We start from the raw sequence: 21,655 nt of genomic DNA, 5'->3' as shown, positions 1-21,655 counted from the left end.
TGGTGAATCTAAGCATAAGCTTAGAATAATTGAAGAGAAGGAGAGTGATAGCTTGAAGGGTTACCAAGAAAATTAGATATAGAGATGAGAATGGAGGCCAAAAAATGATGTAGTGGAAATAGTCAAGCTAAGATTTAAACATGCAAAGTGATTTTTACTTAACAAATCAAAACCTTGTTGTTACTTTCTAACTATTGTTAGTAGTATTTGAAATCCTTTAATCAAGGTTAACCTAATAGTCATATATAAATCCTTTAATAGGGTGATATCATAATGGAATATTCTAAAGTCCTCTAACAAGGTCACTCCTAATAGGGTGATTAAATCCTTTTAAAAGGTCACATTTAACAATGTATTTTGTAACCTTTAACAGGGTTGGTTCCTAACAGAGATCACTTTGGAAGAGTGAAAATTGGTGACATGTTGACGATAGATTTTCCCATATATCATCATTTTGTAAGATGGTTGTGTTGTTTAAATCCTTCCTTGCTAAGAGGGAGTGTTGATGAAATAACATCAAATAGATTATATCTTATTTGATGGATATATGTTGATATCCTTAAATATGTCATTCCAAGAATATCATATTGAGATGATATCTCTCTATATGCTTGAGACCATAATGTGTTCTATAAAAATCCTCGATAGCTAAGAGGGGGTGTTAATGTTGTAGCTTATATCAAATTAAATTGATCTAGAGTTAATCCCCAATTGTTATTGGTTAAACATTATTGCATTTGATTGACCATCAATTTTGTTTGTGTGTGTGTGTGTGTGTGTACACACGTATACATTATTGTTAATAATGTCTAATAGAAATTAACTTACCATAACCAATATTTATTAATTAATATAAAGACATGTCTCTTCTACTCCTATATATATATGTGTGTTTGGATCTGCACTTGAAACACACAAATAGAGAAGTGTTATTATATTTTTATTGATCCTGACTCTTTACATTCATGTGCATGCATAGGATAAAGGGGATTTATTTAATCAAAAGGGAGCATCTTCTTCTAATTAAATAAAGACTTAGAATAAATTGGTCAAACTATAAGATAAAATCAAATAAATGATTAAGTGATGTTTTAATCAAGGATAGATGATTAAATAATCATAACAAAATGATATGTACATTTTGTGGTCTAACATAGAGATTAACAATGTTTAAAAGGGGGCTTATAGTTTACTAGACTATTTTTACAAAACTAAGCAAGACCTTTTGTTTCTCAATAAGTCATAGGCTAAAATTGTTAGTAACTAAACTATATCATACATAAATGATAATAATATTGGCAATCTCCTAAAAAGATGAGGTGAAAGAACCTGTGAATGATTCTTGTTATGACTATGTGAAAATTTCTCAAAAGTATTGTGAAGACTCCATGAAAATAGATCTTCTCCATGATCCATTTAGCGTGGACCGCCACAACGTAAGAAAACATCTCTAGCACATGTATTCCTTAGGATCAGATGAAGATCCTAATGGAGTACTTGGGCTTGAGAGGTTGCATTATACAGTTCCATGTTGAACAGATAACACACACACACATACATACATACATACATACATACATACATACATACATACATACATATATATATATATATATATATATAATTGGCTCAAATATATCAATAGAGAATATTACAAGAACAAGGATAGGATATCAATGTTTATGCACAAGACAATTGTGTTGAATCATTTAGAGAATAAATAAGAATAACCTTTGTATCTCACAAGCTTACCATTAACGTATTATGTCTCTAAGGGTGCAAGTCAGATAGGGTGAGAACTTGGCAACATGATATTCATGTAGAATGAATTGTTGGACAAGGTATATTATCGATTTTTTAGTCCTATAGACCTATTCAAGATACCACATATAGACCTATTCAAAAGCCAACCAAGATAGTCATAGCTATATGGTATGGCCTACTATGTGTTGGTGCACAAAATTGTTGGTTGACTTTCTATGATCTTGCCTACTTGATGTTGGGAAACTCAACACAGTTTTGGTCAACAAAGAAGGTTGAATCTTTACTTGTTCAAACTCCACACTTTACAGTTTGTAGAACGTAGGTGGTTGTACCTTAACTTGTAATAGAATAAAGATTATGATTGCAGAATTAGTGATACTCTTGAGTTGGCAATGTCTCTCAAGAAGAAATCAAAGTGTATGAATAATTTTAAAGAGAATAATATATTGAGAAATAAATTGTGTAATACTTGTGGATTGAACCTCACTAACCAACAACTATACATATGCACTTACAAGAAACATATAATGACCACTCCTTAGTCCTTTTGGGCAAATAGAGTCAACTCTCACATAATATTATTATCAAATGTTTAGAGACAATGTCACCCCCATCAACTACTTGACAGAAAGATAATAAATGCAATCCCCAACCTAGATGAATTTAACCCCAACTAAAGGAGACCAATGTAGATCAAGTTCATGCATTATTTCCATCCATTGATATGATAGTATTAATCCAAAGTAAGACAATGAAGAACATGAGCACTTTAATACACCATAAGCCAAAAGAGATGTAAAGGGACTACCATTATTTTCATTTTTTTATAAGTATAGCAAAGGAGTTTGGACTCAAGAGTCATCGAGAAATTGCAAAGAAAGAGTGTTTACTCTACATTGAATTTGAAAATTGTTATAATCAATATTGTCAACTATATCTATTGTGAATGATCTTGGTACCCTTTATAAACAATGAAAGGGTGCATACAAGCATTAGCTAATCGCATCGCTTCCTAACCTAAAACTTAAATACAACTAAACACCTTATTAATTACAATACCAAATAATTGATTTCCATGCTTGATGTAGTTGTCAACTCTCTTCTGAAAGATTACATCCTTTTGGATTTGAGAATTAAGTCTTCAATAGTTAGATGCTTCATTGATCTCTTTAATCTCCTCCAGTAATTATTTTTCATGCTTCAGAATAATATTTTTTTGATTAATAAATCATGCACAAAAAGTAATCTAGTAAGGTGCTTGATTAAAAATAAATAATTTAAAACTTTACCTTTCAATATCACAAATAATTAGGAGTTCTTACCCTATACATAAATATTAGGTTAAAATACTTCATATTTTATTAAAAATCATACCCTAATATTTATAATTTTAGGGCAAGCATATTAAAACATTCAAATATTTCAAAGTGAGTAATTTGTAATATACTATTTTTGACTTGTATAATCCTCACTCTATAAATTATTTGAAATATATCATTAAGGCCTTTTAAAGACAATTATAAAATGAATGAATGATCACTACTAGAAGGCTTAGAGAATAAAATAAAGGATTTAACCATTACATCATTTTATGGATGATAAATGTTTGCTTCAGAGTGGTAAAGAATATCTTTCCCAAAGTATATGATCTTAACTTCTATAATCATTTGGGAAAACTAAATTTTAATCTAAAGATAATAAAAGATTAAAATAGTAAAGCTCCATGACTCTTACATTATTTACTTTTGAAAAATTTATATAAAAATATCAAATAATATATTCACATTCATTTTCCTTAATAACAATTACTGAAATAGTTTGGAAATTATTTATAATAATTTTTTTTCCTTTTTAATCTAATATAAGAAATAATTAGAATATTCTTAAAAAAACTTTAATTTCAGTACTACATTAATTAAGATTAAAATTATTTAACATTATATATAAACCATAATATTTAATTATACATTTATAAAATTCAAAACTATTTGATGAAATACTATAGATTAGCTAAACATAACAAAACTTATTAATAACTAATCTTAGTAGATCTAATTTCCTTTAATAGAAAAATTGTCTATTCTACAGCTTATTATGTCAAAATACACATTAATAAAAGTAATAATCAATAATATTAGACTACTAAAACCGTCCATTCTACATAATATTATCAAGTCATAATATCAATCATTTCAATACTTTAATTCATTAAGATAAATTATATCTACTTCTCTATCTTTTCAACTATCTATCACTTGACAATTTAAATTGTTAAAATAAAATAAAATTTGCTTCTCCATTCTTATAATTATTGTCTTCAACCAATTTCTTAAAAAACTATATTACTCAAGATTTATATATAATATAATTTTCTAAACTTTTCTATTATTTTTCTAAACAATTTGTTTCCATAATTAGTATTTTTGTATAATGATATTATTTTATTTTATTTTTTAGTATCACAATTTTTAATTTAAAATTAATATTAAAACTACAAAATCAAAATAGTAATAGAAGATATGTAAGAAGAGTGAATATTACGAAATGAAATTTCAAAACTAAATCAAAAAAATAAAAATAAAATTATTTTTGTATTAAATTAAGTTTTGAAATGGAATAATTTGACCTAAGATAAAATATCTATTAAAAATTAATAATCATCTTAATTCATTACATTTAGATTTTACTTTATAATGTCCATCCCAAAAATAATGGCTAAAAAAAGTGATATGGAAATAGCTTTTGCAAAAAGGAGTTCTATAAGACCCAACCAATTTAACCAATCATGTTTCACATAAATAATTTTTATAATATAAAAATTGAATCAATAAATATTAAGACTTTAGAAATATGTCAATTAGAGAAAAATAATAACCTATCATTGGTAGAAACTAATTGGGAGATAGTGAATACAATAGTATATTACCTACAACAATTACAATAAACTTAGACAAGATCCTAAATTCATTTGATAATTAAAAGAAAAGACACAAACAAACAACCAAAATCTCTCTCTTATAAAGAATCATACATTTTGTTGAAAAGAGAAAGCAAATATAATACTTATCTAATGTGATGCCCAAAATATGATCATACTAACTTTATAAAACATCAAATATTATCATAAAAAATGATCATCTTTTAGAAAGATAACTAGGCTCAAAGAAATTAGGATTATAAGAGTGCATATCTAAGATGCTTTAAATATATACATACATAGAGCCTATTCATCTAGCCTTTGACAATTAGGGATGGAAAGTGACTACCTAATCCGGGTTGAGCAGAGAAATTGGCCTTTTGGTCATGTAGTGGAACTCTAAATTTTGCAAAATTTAGGGTTCCAACGCTGTGATTGTAGGATCTTAAATAAGATCACACATAACTTGTCTTGTAGAGGGTGGGTGCATAAATTTCTAAGTGATACCTTTTCTTCCTATATTGTTGATTGGAATAGAAAACATCAAATAGACCTTCCAGATGGTAAGTTCATAGTAAGAGTCCTCCCTTCTTTGTGTGTTCTTGTATGATATTAATTATATATGTAGATCAAATTTACTTTATTGCAAAAGTGGTTCAGTTTATTTAGATAATTATAATATTTTATTTTATTTTAATTATGTTAAAACATAAAATGATTATCCTTGTACGTAAAATTAAATATAATCTGTTTCAAGTATTCTATTTTAAATTCTTTGTGAATTAGTTGTTACTTCATGTTACACAATTGTGCTTGTTACAACGTGGGATATATCAACATAAGTATTGTCTCTTTGACTTTTATTTTTCTACTAGTGATAGTTTCTATCCCTATTCTAACCTATGGTTTGTTGTTTGATGTGCACTTCCAAGTTCATTGTAAAGGGTTGTACAGAACACAACAACATGTGTCATACTTCAATAGAGATTTTAATGGTGATTAAAGATGTTCTATTCAAGAAAGAAATATTTATGACATACAATAGGGGCCATTCAAACCTACCACTCCTTTAATGGACTAGTATTCTCCCTATATTGCTATTTGAAGTCAATCTGGAAAATTTGGAAACATGTAAACTATTTAGAATGACTAACATAAATTCCTTGATGGTTTTGGGGAGGTTCTTGATGACTTATCTAGCTCCCTGACCTGCAAATAGGGGACATTTCTAATTTGTAACTATTGTTGTCAATTTTCAACTTATGAAAGGGAACTTCTAGTTGTTTATTGACAAGCATTTTTTAGTATTTGGTGAATTGTCATTCCTGACTTGAACATTGATAGTGGAGCGACTTGTGCATGATTCTCATTTGTCACACTATGCTTAAAATTGAACAACCCTTTACCTTACCTTCTACTTCTATAATAGAAATTGGAGAATGACAATACCACCATATCTTCCAAAGTGTAAGCAATAGGTCTGTCATCTACTTCACAATCCATGTTTGAGGTATTTGATGTTACACTATACATGTTTTTATATTCTATGTTTTCTAGCATCAAATTTGTATGTTAACCTTAGTGAAACTTCTATCAGTAGTTTATGCACATTTAAATTCATAATCAGAACTTTAAATCGTTAAGAAACTCTATTTGTATTGCCCATGTTATCTCCTACTAGCAAAAATTTCAAAAAAAGTAAGGGGATGTTATTACATCCAAGAATATGTCAATTTCAAAAGGTAATTTAAAATATTCGCACATATGCAAAATAATGGTCCAAGAAGAAAGGGTGCTTTGTGTGCTCAATTTGTACAAGATGTCTTTAAAAATAGTATGAAAATTGGTTCATAGATCTTATCATTATTGTTTTCTCGCTCAATCTTTTATTGATAATCACAATTCAAGAACGAGTCCAAGAAAATAGAGTTGTAAGAACTTCTCAAAGAAATGATTCATTATCACTTATATCATAGACAAACAGTTTTGTAATGTCATGGCCCCTATTTAAGATTGACCTAAATCTTGCCCTAAGATTAGAAGTACCATAAAAAGAAGAACTATAACATAATTAGGGTTATAATTTTACCAAAAAATATGCTTTAAGAAAGATAAATCTTGATTTAAGTACTACAATCATGTTAGATATTATTGGAAATAAAATTCATATTACCAATTTACATTATTAGGGTTAGATTTTATAACAAATAATTGCTTATCTAATCAATTGCATTAGAGGTCATTTCTAATAAGATTAGTGTAACATACTAAAAATTCAAAAACTAAATGATTCTCAAATAAAAAGAAACCAGATCATATTCTTAATTGTATAATTAGAGATACAGTTAAAACAGTTACTCAACTACTTCACATCTATATATTTTCTTGATTTTCATAGAAATAGAAATTAACAATCTAACTACTAGCTCACATGACATTTAGTTATTAACTACCTTTTTAATTATGAAATATTTCAAGGAGAGTGACATATTTTAACAAGGAATACAAATAGAATCATAAAAAGGGGTTACTAGAATAAAAGAAGTTGATGACATAGAGTTGTGCAAGCCTTGGAATCCAAAAGATAGGATAAGCATTTACATGGGCTTAACCTCCCAACCATGGACCTTTAGTATCCCTTCACAATTTTTGATGAGAAAGACCCTCCCTACCCTAGGAGTTGGCGATACCCTTACCCAACCACTAAGCATCCTAGTGTAGAGTGTCAACTAGTCAATTGTCATGACTATGGAAACATTCCAACTATCTTATCTTGTAGTTGTTAGCACCCCAACCTCTAGTGATCATGGTGAAAAATTTCATTTACTACCTTCACCAAGGATTTTGGATGGACATCTTATCTACTCGATTATCCATTGCTCGACTTGACAACAAGAAAATGCAAAAAGGTTATCATGAGCTATTTTTATATTTTTTCTTCAAGTATTAATGCTGATTTTATTTCCTTCTTTCATTGCAAGATTCTTCCCACTCTTTCCTCCCTTTAGTTTGACCATGATGGTCATGAATACTTTAGGGAAATTTATATTAATCTTTGGATTTCATGATCCCTTATTCCTTTGTCATACATCATGCCTTTATTAGCCTATGGCATCATAAGATAGTATCCTTTTATTTCTATTTTAATTACATAAAGAGAGCTCTCCATCTCATAGACATATCGACTATGTCCTTGTATGACACTCTTGTATTCAGATCATATAAACATGCAACATGATATTACACTTGTAGATCATATTAGTGAATGAACAATATCATTATGGAACTAAACACATTCAACTCTTTATTGTAGACAAGAAATTAGTGAGCTAAATTATAATTTTGGATTACAACACCTAGTGTGATACCTGTGATATTCTTAATTCTAATGGAAATAAAACAATTCTTGAACAACATATTATGCAAGCAAAAAAGTGGTTCATTTCATTCAAAATGCAAGTTTATAAAAAGTATGATGAATCTGAAAGGCCACCAATCTCCCTTTGAAAAGAAATGAATAGACAACATAATGTTTACTACAAAATAAAATATCAAAACTACGAAAATTATTTTAAAACTATTTTAAATTTTATGTCTACTTGTAGAAGTCATAACTTTTAGTACATAGCTCAAAAATGTATGCTCCTTACACTATTGGAAAGATAATTAAATTATCTATCTCCAATTTTTAACATTCAAGGCTATTGGAATCTTTCAAGGCCTAGAAATGCCTCAAAGATCTCTGAAAATGCCAATTACTAGCCCAAAAAAAAACCAAAAATTCAGATTTTGATATTTTCCCATTTCTGCTTCTGCTAACCTCCTCTAGATCATCATGGACCATGTTCTGATCATAAATCTAGAGGAAGAGCTAATAAAATTGGCATATACAAGAAAGGAAGACATATTAAATACAATGGGATTCACAAATCATGACTTGATTCTACATGTCTGACCTAATGTATATGTAATGTCATGATATGATCAGAACCAAGACCTTAGAATAATCTAATGATTAATCTTGGACTTGGCCTATGAACTTTGACTATACTAATATATCACTGTGAATCACTTTTGTGTGAGCTTAATTGTACAACACTATACTATAGGTTGAAAGAAACATGTAATGCTCAGAATGAACATGTAGAGAGCTAGAAGAGACATGTCTCCTTAGCATGATTAAGGAGCATAAATAGATAACAAAGTATCGACCAAGGGAAAACAACCTCTACATTAGTTCTGTTAGACCAAGATTGAGGTGACAAGAATGTTGCAAGACAATTAAAAAAATCAAAAAGAAATATCCATACGAATCTGATAGCTCGACGCCATAAGGTGGTAGATACAAAATATAATAAGGTTGATCTAGCAATTAATAAATGATCATGCCCGCATTAAGGTAAATATAAAAGTAAGGGTGACAAAAGCACGTCTAACACATGTCTTGGTATAATAATGCCAGTTCCCATATATTCATGCTCACTTCAATAATATATATACACACACACATATATGTATATATATACATGTATATACATATGTATGTATGTATATAGATGTATATATAAATATACATATATATTTAAATATATACATATATATATGTATATATGTGTGTATATATATATACAAATATATACATATATACATACATATATATACATATATATGTATATATGTATATATGTATAAGCATATGTATGTATATATTTGTATGTATATTGTATATATAGACATATATATGTGTATATATAGACATATATATGTGTATATATATACATATATATACATATATATGTATACATATGTATATATACATATATATGTATATGTATATATATGTATATTCATATATGTATATGTGTATATGTATATATGTATGTGTGTTTGTATGTATGTGTATACATACATACATATTTCATACCCACCCAAGTATGAGTATAGATGTGATATTACTATACAAAGACATGGTAACTTGCTTGGTACACAGATGTCATACACAATGAAAGTAATATTCTTACTTAAGTTATTTATACAAACATATATATATACACACATATACATAAATATATAGTATGTATACATATATAGACATATACATATTTATAGACATATCTATATGTGTGTGTAGATATGTGTGTGTCTATGTATGTGTATTTGTGTGTGTATGTATAGAGCTTCGAAGGGTGACATCTTAATTGTAGATTGGTAAGAATTATTATACGAAAATTCTATTGATGGAAGATATGTTCCCCACTGATATTGTCAATCCATACAATATACCTTAGAAGGTCCTCTAGCACTTGGTTCACACTTTCTTTCTTACCATCACTCTCAGGAGGATAAGTAGAGCTAATGTTCAATTTGGTTCTCAAGGCCAAAAATAAAGTCTACCAAAATCTAGATGTTATCCTGGCATCTCTGTTAGAGTGATCTTTTCTATAATTCCATGGAGCTTGAAAATCTCTCTTACAAATTTATTAGAAATCTCTGATACTCCATCTGTCATATTTCTCGGTATGAAATGAGCCACTAGAATGGTCTATCTATAACTGCTAGAATGGAATTATGCCTATTCTAAGTCATAGGTAATCCTTGAATAAAATCTGTGGTAATTATCTATCATTTCCATTTTGGAACTTCATTGGGATGCAATAGCCATGTGGGTTATCTATGTTCTGCTTTGACTCTCTAATACTCAAAATAACCTGCCACACAATTTGTGACTTCTTTCTTCATCTCTTTCCAAAATTATAAGGGTTTTATATCTGCCAACATTTTGGTAACCCAAGGGTGTCTGGAATAGGGTGTAGTATGAATTTCTCCTAAGATCATCCTTCTAATTTATGGATTTTTGGGTATATACATCCTACCTTTATATCTCAAGAGTTCATCCTCCTCTAGATGGTAATATTCATATATGGAATCTTGTAGATCCCTCTAAATTTCCTTAACAAACCTTGTAGAAATTGTCACTGGGTAGATACTGCAATACTTGCTCCTTGAGACCAATGTTTATTGCTACCATAGCTGATATATGTTTTTGTTGGCTTAAAGAATTTGCTACTTTTTTTCCTTACCTTTGATATAACTAATCATGAAATAATAACCCTCTAGGAATTCCAATCATCTTCTTTGTTGAGCATTGAGGTTAGGTTGGGTGAATATATATTTTAGACCATGATGATCTAGTCAAAGTTTGAAGGGCTTCCCAATTAAATAGTGCCTCCACAGTTATCAGACATGCACAATGGTTACTAGTTCCAAATCATGTAATTCATAATTCCATTCATAATTCTTTATTTTTATGGGTTCATAGAAAATGACTTGATCTTCTTGCATCAATATGCCTCCTAATCCTTTTTGTGATGCATCTGTTATAATCATGAGCTGACCTTCTAGGTTAGGCACTCTAAGAATTAGAGTGGTAGTTAGCTTTTCCTTTAGGTAATTGAAATTTGTTTGACATTTTTCTATCCATATAAATTTCTTCCCTTTCCTTTGGAGTGATGTGATAGGATAATAAATTCTAGATAAACCTTTGAAAAAATTCATGTAAAATCTGGCTAAACCCATGAAACTTATGACATATGATACATTCTTGGGTACTGGCCGATCTTTGATTGCCTTAATCTTGGTGGGATCTATAGTTATTCCTTCAGCTAATATAATGTTCCCTAGATATTGAATTTCCTTATGGTAAAAAGAGAACTTCAAAATTCTACTGTACAACTTATGTTCTTGTAGCCTATAAAGAACTATCTCTAGGTGTCTATGGTGTTCTTCTTCATTTCAGGAATAGATAAGAATATAATCAATAAATACTAACACTAATTTAACCAAATATCCTTGGAAGATACTATTCATAATATTCATGAAGGTTTTCAAGGTGTTTGTGAGCCCAAAGGTAATATTGTAAACTCATAATGTCTATAGAGAGTTCTAAAAGCAGTCTTGTGAATTTCTTCTTCCTTAATTTGAAGTTGATGATATCTAGATCTTAGGTCAATCTTAGAAAGAATTATTTATCCCCTCATCTTATCAAACATATCATCAACCCTGGGAAGTGGATATCTATTTTTTATGGTAACCTTAGTAAGCATCATGTAATCTATACACAATCTCATAGTTCCATCATTCTTTTTGATGAATAGAACATGAGCTCCCCATGGTGAAACACTCAATCGAACGAGTTTCTTATCAAATAAATTTTATAGTTGTACTTTCAATTCCATCAATTTGGTTATGGTCATTCAATAGGGTACTCTTGATATGGGTTCTACCTCAAGCACCAAATCTATAATGAAATCAAACACTCTAGAGGGAGGTAAGCCTGGAAGTTCTTCTGGGAACACCCTGAAAGTACTTGAGGTATGGATATTTTTCTTCAAAAGATTCTTTAATTTTCTCTATTTTCCCCATCTTTTATGAGATAGTCATCTTGATCAGTGTTTTCTAGGGATTCTCATAGGACTTCTATTTTTACAGCAAATATTTACACCCTTTCCTCTTGCATTTTTTGAGTTGCATAGCTAAAATTTGGCAAGGTCTTACCTCATGCATTATATATTGAATGCTCACAATGTTTCCCTAATCGTCCAAACACTATTTTTTGGCAAGATAGTCTAATTTGGCCTCGTGCTCACTAAGCCAATTCATTCCCATGTTGATATTGTAAGACCCTATAGGTGCTACATATAAATTCACCTCAATTGAGAAGTTTGGACAATCTACTCGAGCCTTAAACAAACACTTCTCTACTCTAGCCCTTGTCTTATTTACATATTTCAGAGTCCATGATTTTTTCATAAATCTAGTTCATTTAGGGAACCTACTCAAAAATTTGGAGAAATAAAACATTATGTTTCTCGTGTGCCAATAAATATAGAGATAGGGTTACCATAACTCTTACCCAAAGTTTCCACAAGATCCAATTGATGTTCTTCTTGATTGTCCACTACGGCATGAATTCTCTACTAATAAACAACCTACTAAGGGAGTATTAGGAATCATGGCTACTAATTGGTGTTGAACTTATTGGGGCATTGCTTAGCATAATGATCCCCACCATAGGTGAAGAATCCTTTTGGGTGGCCTTTTCTTTTCACCCTCTTTATTATTGTAATTTATGGGGGGATTACCTTTAACCTCTTTTATGTTGTTCCCCTTAAATTTCATTTAAAACTCCTTTTATGAGTTCTTGAATCTATGTTATCAAAATTCTAGTTGGTTTCCCTCTTATTATCTCGAATGGAATCATCCCTTTTGAAATTATGTTATTCCCAAATGGCTCTCTCAAGAGCTTCCTCCATGGTTCATGGAGTTGAGGCATCTATATCTCCCCCAATTATATTGTTTAGACCCATGATAAATTTCCTAACTTTCCATTTTTTGTCTTTCTTGTAAGGGGAGAGTACTTTAATAATCATGTGAACTTCTCCTAGTACTTATGCACAGTAAATCTCCCTACTTGAGATTTTAGAAGTCTAGCAATTTCTAATCATAGAAAATTTGTGGAAACCATTATATTTTTAAGATAGAGACAAACCTATCCCATGTGATATCGGTGGTTTTGATATTTAGTTCTATTTTTTTCTTTCCCCACCAGGTAGTTTCTTCTCTTGAAAGGTGGTATAATCCCCAAACTACTTTAGATGTTTCTAAAAAACTCTTGATTTTGAAATACTGCTCCATCTCAGTTAGTCATGCCTTGGAATTTTCTGTAGACTTGGATCCTGAGAACCTAGGAAATTTAATCTTCTTAATATCATTGGATGGATCATTGACTATTTCTTGCACCTTTTTTTTATTAATGGGTGTTATCAAAGCTTTTTTCTCTTTATCACTATGACTAGAGTTTCCTGGTTCTATTCTTTGAGGAAGTGAGGAGTAAGTCTCCTCTTCATCTTTCCAAGTCTAGGATGCCAATTTATTTATTCTCTTTTCCATGTTTTCTAGTTTTTCTTATGTTTCTTACAAAATATGGATCATCAAATCCATTGAGTTCTGAGGGTGAGCCCCATTTTTTACTTCATACTCTAAGGGGTTTCCATTGATGGCCATTTTTCAAAACATATTTGTCTTATCATATACAATTTTTTTGTAGCTCAATATCATGCTTGCATTTTTTTACAACAAACATTTAAATGTTTAAAGAGATTGTGCTCAACAAAAGAGAAGATTTTCTAATTGCTTATTGTATATTTTGTTGGTTGTAACTACAACTACATTATTTACAAAAAAATACTCTCTTGAGGACATGTCAAAAGAATAGATTGACAGATAAACTAAACACCCTACTTTGGGGTATTCTATCCATTTTCATTTCTAGGCTTGTCTTACCCTTTACATAGATTATGAAAGATCATTAGAGGATCAGTCTATTTGGCATTCCATACCTCAATAAGTTTGTTTCTCAATTCTATATTCTTGGTTGGAGTCCACATGACTCTCTCTTTCTTGATTCATCATAGTGCTTGTGTTAGGGTCTCATTATCCTTTGGTATAGAGCAATACAAATAATCAAGTTTTGGCATTTTCTTTATCAGATAAAAAAATATGGGATGTTTGGGTTTCTTGCAAGGTTTCATACAAGTATATATCATGTTTACCATTCAAATCTTTATTTTTCATTTTTTTGTTTGTTTGTCTGTGATGAGCCTAAGGTTCAGAGTTGAACCTAACACTATAATACGATATGTAACATACTAAAAATTTAAAAACTAAATGATTCTCAAATAAAGAAACCATATCTTATTCTTAACTATATGATTAGAGATACAATTAAAACAATTGCTCAACTACTTCACATGAAAAGGAAATATGAACTAACTATTTCTTGATTTGCATCTAAATAGAAATTAAAAGTCATCAAACTAATAGCTCACATGACATTCAATTATTAACTTCCATTTAAATTATGAAATATTTCAAGGATGGTATCATATTTTAATAAGGAATTACAAATAGAATCATAAAAAGGGTTACCAAAATAAAAGCAGTTGATGACATAGAGTTGTGCAAGCCTTGACATCTGGAAGAAAGGAGAAGCATTTCCTTGGGCTTAACCTCTTGACCATGGACCCTTAGTATCCATTCCCTTCACAATCTCCAAGGAGAAAGGCCCTCCCTACCTTGGGAGTTGGCTTGGGATACCCTTATGCAGCCACTAAGCATCCTAGTGTTAGAGTGTTGACTAGTCACTTGGAGAGATTGTGGAAACATTCCAACCAGTCTATCTTACAATTGTTAGCACCTTGGCCTCTGGTGATCATAGTGGTAAAAAATTAACTATCTTGGCCAATGATTTTGGATGGGCATCTTATGTGCCTAATGTTGTAAATAACAATGCTAAAGTAAACTCAAGGGGGTGGTGAATCAACACTTCAAAAATTTAACCATAAAACATTCATCACACATCCATTTCATTATTTAGCATGTAAACTAAAATAGCTAACTACACATGTTCATCCATAGCATGATACAAATAAAAAATAACACAATAAATTTTTTACCCAGAAACCCTCCAATGAGAAGGTAAAATTGGGGTGGAGATGACACCCACAAATCTTCACTACTGTATTTGTAAAGTGTATCCAATTAAGGTTACAATAAGTTTGACCATAAACTATGATCTACCCTATGAGGGGTCTGCCCTATTAAAGGCTTACAAAGACTAGTAGGTCTCACCCTATTAAAGGATTTCAACGCCTTGCAAAAACTGTGCCTTGTTAGAGGGCTTAAACTTACAATAAAGAAAGAACTCAGTTAAGAGATTTACACAAGTATATTAAGACTACTCTATTAGGAGATTTATTCTACATCACCTGTTAAAATAATTTATCACCATGATCCTTTGGTTATCACTCTTTTCCTAGATGTTAGATCTTCTCTTTCCTGATAAATCCTTGATCCTTTTGATTGGATATGTCTCTTCTATCCTCTCTATGCTTTCCTCTATTCTCTCTAACTAATTTTGCAATTAAAATCATTATCACAACCTCCATGGATATCATGAATGCTCTCTCTATACTTAGCATTTGTCTCTTTCCATGCATTCACCCATTACAAACTCATTAGGGTTTTCCCCCTTAAGTAAACATAGGTGGGCTAGGGTTAGGTAGGAATCAATGGCTGAGGTTGATCCATATTGCCACTTAGAACATCCCTAAAATTGATTGGTTGCATGTACTACATAGGGATATGTAATATACCTCGATACATATCTTCTAGAATTATAAAACAGTCGTTAAGTTAGCCAAAAAATAGTTTACATAGAAGTTTGTGCCACTAAAAACAACTATGTCCAAAATTGTTCACTTGGCATCTAAAGACTCTGATGCTCAGCCATCACTACATTCTCAATGTTGTAACTTGGCTTCCAAATGGCTCAGTATAGACTATTTACTCGGCTCCTAAATCACTTGACATGTATAGTTTGCTCAAGTAATCAGTGACTTGACACATACCAGGTATATTACTCGGCATGTATTGTCTAACCATTGATGCTTGGCATGTTTTGATCACTTGGCTCGCACTGATTGCTTCGCTCGCTTTGATCACTCAGCTTTCATTGTAATACTGATAGATAATGACTAAATGTTTTGTCACTACCTTGTCAAAACCAATTTGTGATTAATAATCTCCCCCTTTGACATGAGTGGAAAAAGCATGTTCTCATGCATATACAATCCTTATTATGAGCGTAACTCAAACAATATATATCTGTGACTCAACTCTCATACAAAATTTCAAAACTTCAATTTTTTGCAAAATGGATGACTATCATACCTTATTTCTCCATTACTCCCCCTAAGTAAATATTTCATTTCTATATCTGAATCTGATACTCCTACTGAGTAGATTTTTTGTTCCTTGTTTCTACATAATTATAACTCACCCTTACTCAAAACTTTATTATCCCTTTATCAACAAAAAATTCATTTAATCTATTTCCCCCTTTTTTGACACTTATTTCATGGGTTTTACACTGATAGTGTGTTTATCCAAAAATGATTTAGGGATCTCCATTATGATCTTCAGGGCTGAATCCCAATTGTTACATGCTACCTCTAGAGATTGATACTAAATGTCTAGCTGGGCAACAAGGTCAACTAAGCCATCATGAGTTGAAAGTTAGTTTGCTTTCTTCATTAATGTCTTAGCATAGGTTAGTTCCTTTGTCAACACTTCTATGTGTAGGGTCAACATGGATTGAATACTGATCAAGGTAACTTGAATGTTTGCATATTGTGGTTTCATCTCGGCAAGTGTACCTTGAGTGAACTATAATCTTTGAAAATGAGCTTGGTTTTGACTAGGAGATAACTTAAGAGTAGTACATATAGTTTGTAAATCTCCTTGCAATTGGTCAATAGCCCTTTGAACATGCTATGTGAAAATATTTGCATCACATAAATTTGTGTAGAGAGAGAGAATATTTTCTCTAACACCTTCTTCACACTCTCCATTTTGGTTGCTAGATCAACCTATCTTAGTGCAATAGCACTAGATATCTTCTAACGTACCTTAGTGTGAAATTTCCTTTTAGACCATTCTAAAAGTTTAACATTTGTGTCTAGGTCTTCATCCTTTATTTTGTCAACAATGGTGATAAGTTATTCAATGATTGGCTTGTCTTCATTCATCTCAAGGAGACTAAAAGTATCATAAAATATGTCTTTTATCCATGCAATGCTTTCTTTTTCTTATACTCCCTTCTCATCATTTCTTGTGTCTTCTTTCTTTGTAGAGATTCTTGTAGAATCCTCATCTCTTCAATTGTGATTGTTTCCAGATCAAATTTGGGAAACTCAATCACATAATCTAAAGTTACATCCATGAAGGATGTATCATATGTACTCCTTGATGTACTAGCACTTGGCCTTGATATTTGCAAAGGTCTAGCATGTGTGCCTAGCCTCTGAAGATCCTAACTACTAAGGTGAGTGACAAAAGCTGGTAGGGTAACCAAGGTCTATATGGAAATTTGTTCTTCAAGTGCAGTAGTCACCTTCAACTCTTTAGTCATATAATTTTTACTCTCTTCTTGTTTTGCTTCACCTTATCGTTGTGGAGTAGGTATAGGACTTGCTTTCTCACCTATATGAACTTTAGTTCCATCTTTCTCAATTGTCAATATTGTTGGCATACCTGAACTATGTAGGCTAGGCATTGGTGTATCTGATTGTTAAGCCTCAACCTCTTTGATCTAAAATGTAATTGTGGGCATTATAGATTATGTATTTGTTGTAACTACTATCTATTCAAGTTGTGCACTTTGATCTTCTTTTAGATTCTATTCTCGCTTCTCATTTTCTTTTATAGATTGAGGGGGAACATTGGATGTTTCTTTTGATTGTTCCCCTACATATGAAATTTCTTCCTTCTTAATCTCATTTGTTCTCACCAATATAGGAGTATTGCACAATTGTGTTGCCATGGTGTAATCCTTCAATATCTTCTTCAAATCATCCTTAGTTAAAGGATTGATGTTTTGTGCTAAGTTATCATCAACATCCTTGATTATAATCATTGGGTCATGTTGACTCTCATGTGTTACATGTGGTGGACTATTACTTGGAAGTTGTGCATCTTGCTTCTCATCCTCAGGTGTAGCCTCTTCTATAGTTTCATTAGTGACTTCCACATTAGCTTCTTTCACTAGAATTTTAGTATCTTGACCCTATTTATTTGCATCACCTTCCTCATGTTCATTTGTTCCTTCATCTACCTTCCTTTCAATTGTTGTGGTAGGTATCCCATAGATAGTCTTCTAAAGAAATGTGCTTTGTGTTACCACTTCTTCTACATTTTTCCTCAAAATCTTGAAAGATTTATATTTGGGAGCAAATCTCCCCTTATATTTTTTCATGGCTTTAGCCATCATCTTCTTTTTCAAAGAAGGCATCACTTGGGCTAGTTGCACCTCTCTTATTTTCCTTTCTATGGTCAAACTAAATTGTCACTTTTGCTCAACTTGGTCATATAGACTTTTAGGAAATGAGTTGGCAAATTCTAGTGGAGTGGATTTGAATATAGCCATCATATCATATATGGATTCTTCAATCTTAGTTTTATCTTCATTCCTTAGCTTATCAAAATTTACATGCGTGAACCTAGACAAATATGTATTTGTAAAAATATTTTCACACAAATTGTCCAAATAAGAGGAGGGATTATGGCTTACCACATTGAATTGGCTCATGTCGTCTAACTCTATTTTCTCCTCATTTGAATTTAGTTTAGGCTTTGACTCCTTCAATATTTTGTATGTTTTCTTAACAGTCTCATTTGGCTCTAATGTGTCAGATGTCCTCTTGCCTTTAGTCTTTGCAACTTCTTTTGCTTGAATAGTGATTGCCCTTGTGCTAGACCTAGTACTAGGTACTGTGGGCTTCTATTGTGAATTTTTCATAGGCTTCTCAAGTTACTCCATTGTTTGTTCTTTTTCCTTTCTCTTCTTCTTAGTTAGTTGAGGTGCTTCCTTGGCTTCTTCTCCCACAACACCTTCTACATCTTCTTGATCCTCTCCTTGACCTTGAGTTAATGCCAATGGGGCTTGGCCTGGTTCTTCCTCTTCATCATCATCTTCTTCTTATTCTTTCTCATCTCCTTCACCAAATATTTCTTTCATCTTTTTCAAAAGTTTTACTTATTCCTAAGAATAGTAGCTATTTTCAAGTCTATTGTGATCCTTGATTTGGCTTCCTCATAGTTTCCAAATGAGGTGGCACTCTTGTCAATATTTTTTGCTAACAGAGATGTTGCAAAGGCTTCATCTACTTTATCTCATATGGCAAGGGCTTAAGACATATGACCCTAGGTATAGTTGCTTGTACATATGTGCGATCAGCATCTAGTAAGAAACATACATCATCATAATGTTTATCCACTAAGGATACAGGGATCCTTAACCTCTGTTTCATGGATTTCCTAAAATCTTCAAAGTAACTTGTCATCACTGAATCAAAGTTATCACCTAGCTGCTCTATGAATTCTAAAATCTGCACTACAATAGACATGTTGGTCTTCCAAGCAACTATGCCGAAGGTAGGAAATGTGTTCTACACATAGAAGAATGTGTAGACCAATAAAGAGCCAAATTTGCATTATGCACTCTTTGCTTTCCTTATGGCCTCTAAGTTTTCTAATAGTTCATGTAGTTGCAACTTTGCAAGGTCATAAGTATGGTCCCTCTTTACTATCTTGTAACCTAAATCAATAGTCGTACATGAAACATTGTTTAGTTGACAATGTAGACACCTAAATCCAATTACATCACTAATAAATCTTATTTAGTCATCTTCTAGGACATTATTGATTAAATATTTGATATTTAATTAATTAATTGTCATCCCTTTGTTAATTTCTTTATTTATTTAACTATAGTACAATTGATAAAATCAAACGATAACCCAAAATCAATTTATCAATTAAATCTCCATTCCTCTATTAAATTAAATAGATAAATAAAACTATTTAATTTAATCCCTCATCCCCCTTTTTATTAAATAAACCATTTAATAGATCAACTCAAACCCCTAAACCATTTCTAAACCCTATCATTACCCTTATCCAATCCATTCACCCATACTAACCTCACTTAGCCAACTAACTAACCCATCCCATCAAAGCTAAGCCACTTACCTCCTAACCACACTCCTAAGCTAAGCCTAATCCCCTCCTAATCCCCTCCTAAGAAAGGGTTAATACTTTTTAACCCAAGCCAAAGTCAATAGTCTCCTCTATCCTCTTCCATTCCTATCCAAGAGAATTAATGTCTCTTACATGCCATAAATGCCCTTAAATCCCTCTTACATTCCTCTTCTACACTCCTCCCTCATAATTACTTTTGACCCTCCATTTTGACCACCCAATCCCCTTGTGACACTTATTACAAGGGTAAAACTTTAAAGAAGCACAATCCATGTGCTCCCCCTTCCTTGCATCCAAGCCCTCCCTCACAATCTTCCATCCTTGCATCCTACGCTCCATCTCACCACCCCTTAGCCTATAAATGAAACCCTCTTCCTTCACAATTCATATCAACTTTCATGCAAACTTATAATGCCCCATTAACCACTACAACACAACTATTTTACATCATCACCGTGTCAAAATAGATACACAACTCCATTGTTGGATCCTTCATCCACCTCCAATCTTGAATCCCAAACTTGCCACTTGAAGCTTGAAGTATGCTTGAGCATACATCCATCTACATCCGAACACATCAAAGTCATCAAGGTTACACTCGAGGAGCTTACCATTCTTGGTTTTCTTTCCTCCATAGTGTTCTCTTTGTCCTCTCGCAAGTGTTAGTCTATTGGGTATCTTGAATGCTTTGTTATTCCTAGTATTCTATTTGTAATTACTAAAATAGGTGATACATTTTGGCATGCCCGATGGGACCCCACATTCGGGTCATTTTGATCAATTTTGCACCTACTTTATTAACTAACCGAAATTAAACAATTGTGTTTGTTTTTGTATGTGTTAGGTTTTTTAACATTTTTTGAAGGTGCCTAAATCTCAAACCAAGAAACATGCTTTCGGTCACATAATTTTTTTTTGATAAACAAGATTCATAAAACCAAATATTCATGAACTCACGACTGTGAGTTCATAGTCAAAAAACCCACAGGATTGCAAACTCGCAAAGGTGGTAATGCATTCATAATGAACTCTCACTACTATGTGGCAGTAAAAATCCTCCCCATCATTCTTACTGACCAATCCTCCCATGAGAATGCAAGTTTTTACTAGTAGGATTGCTAAAAAACTTGTGAGAATGCTTGGCCAAAATAGTTAATCCCAAAAATCCAGTTTTGATTTTCACCTTCAAACCTGCAGATATACTACTCAATGGGAAAACCTTCCATACACCTGTGGGATTGCTATGTTGCAAGATTGCTCTGTAGGTATCTTTCCCACAGCCTACTTTTCCTTTTCTTCACCAATCTATGTACCACG

This window comes from Cupressus sempervirens, chromosome 1 (genome assembly GCF_028749045.1).
Source record: "Cupressus sempervirens isolate cs-2001-9-10 chromosome 1, ASM2874904v1, whole genome shotgun sequence".
Classification (NCBI taxonomy): Eukaryota; Viridiplantae; Streptophyta; class Pinopsida; order Cupressales; family Cupressaceae; genus Cupressus; species Cupressus sempervirens.
This window is presented reverse-complemented; position numbering follows the sequence as displayed.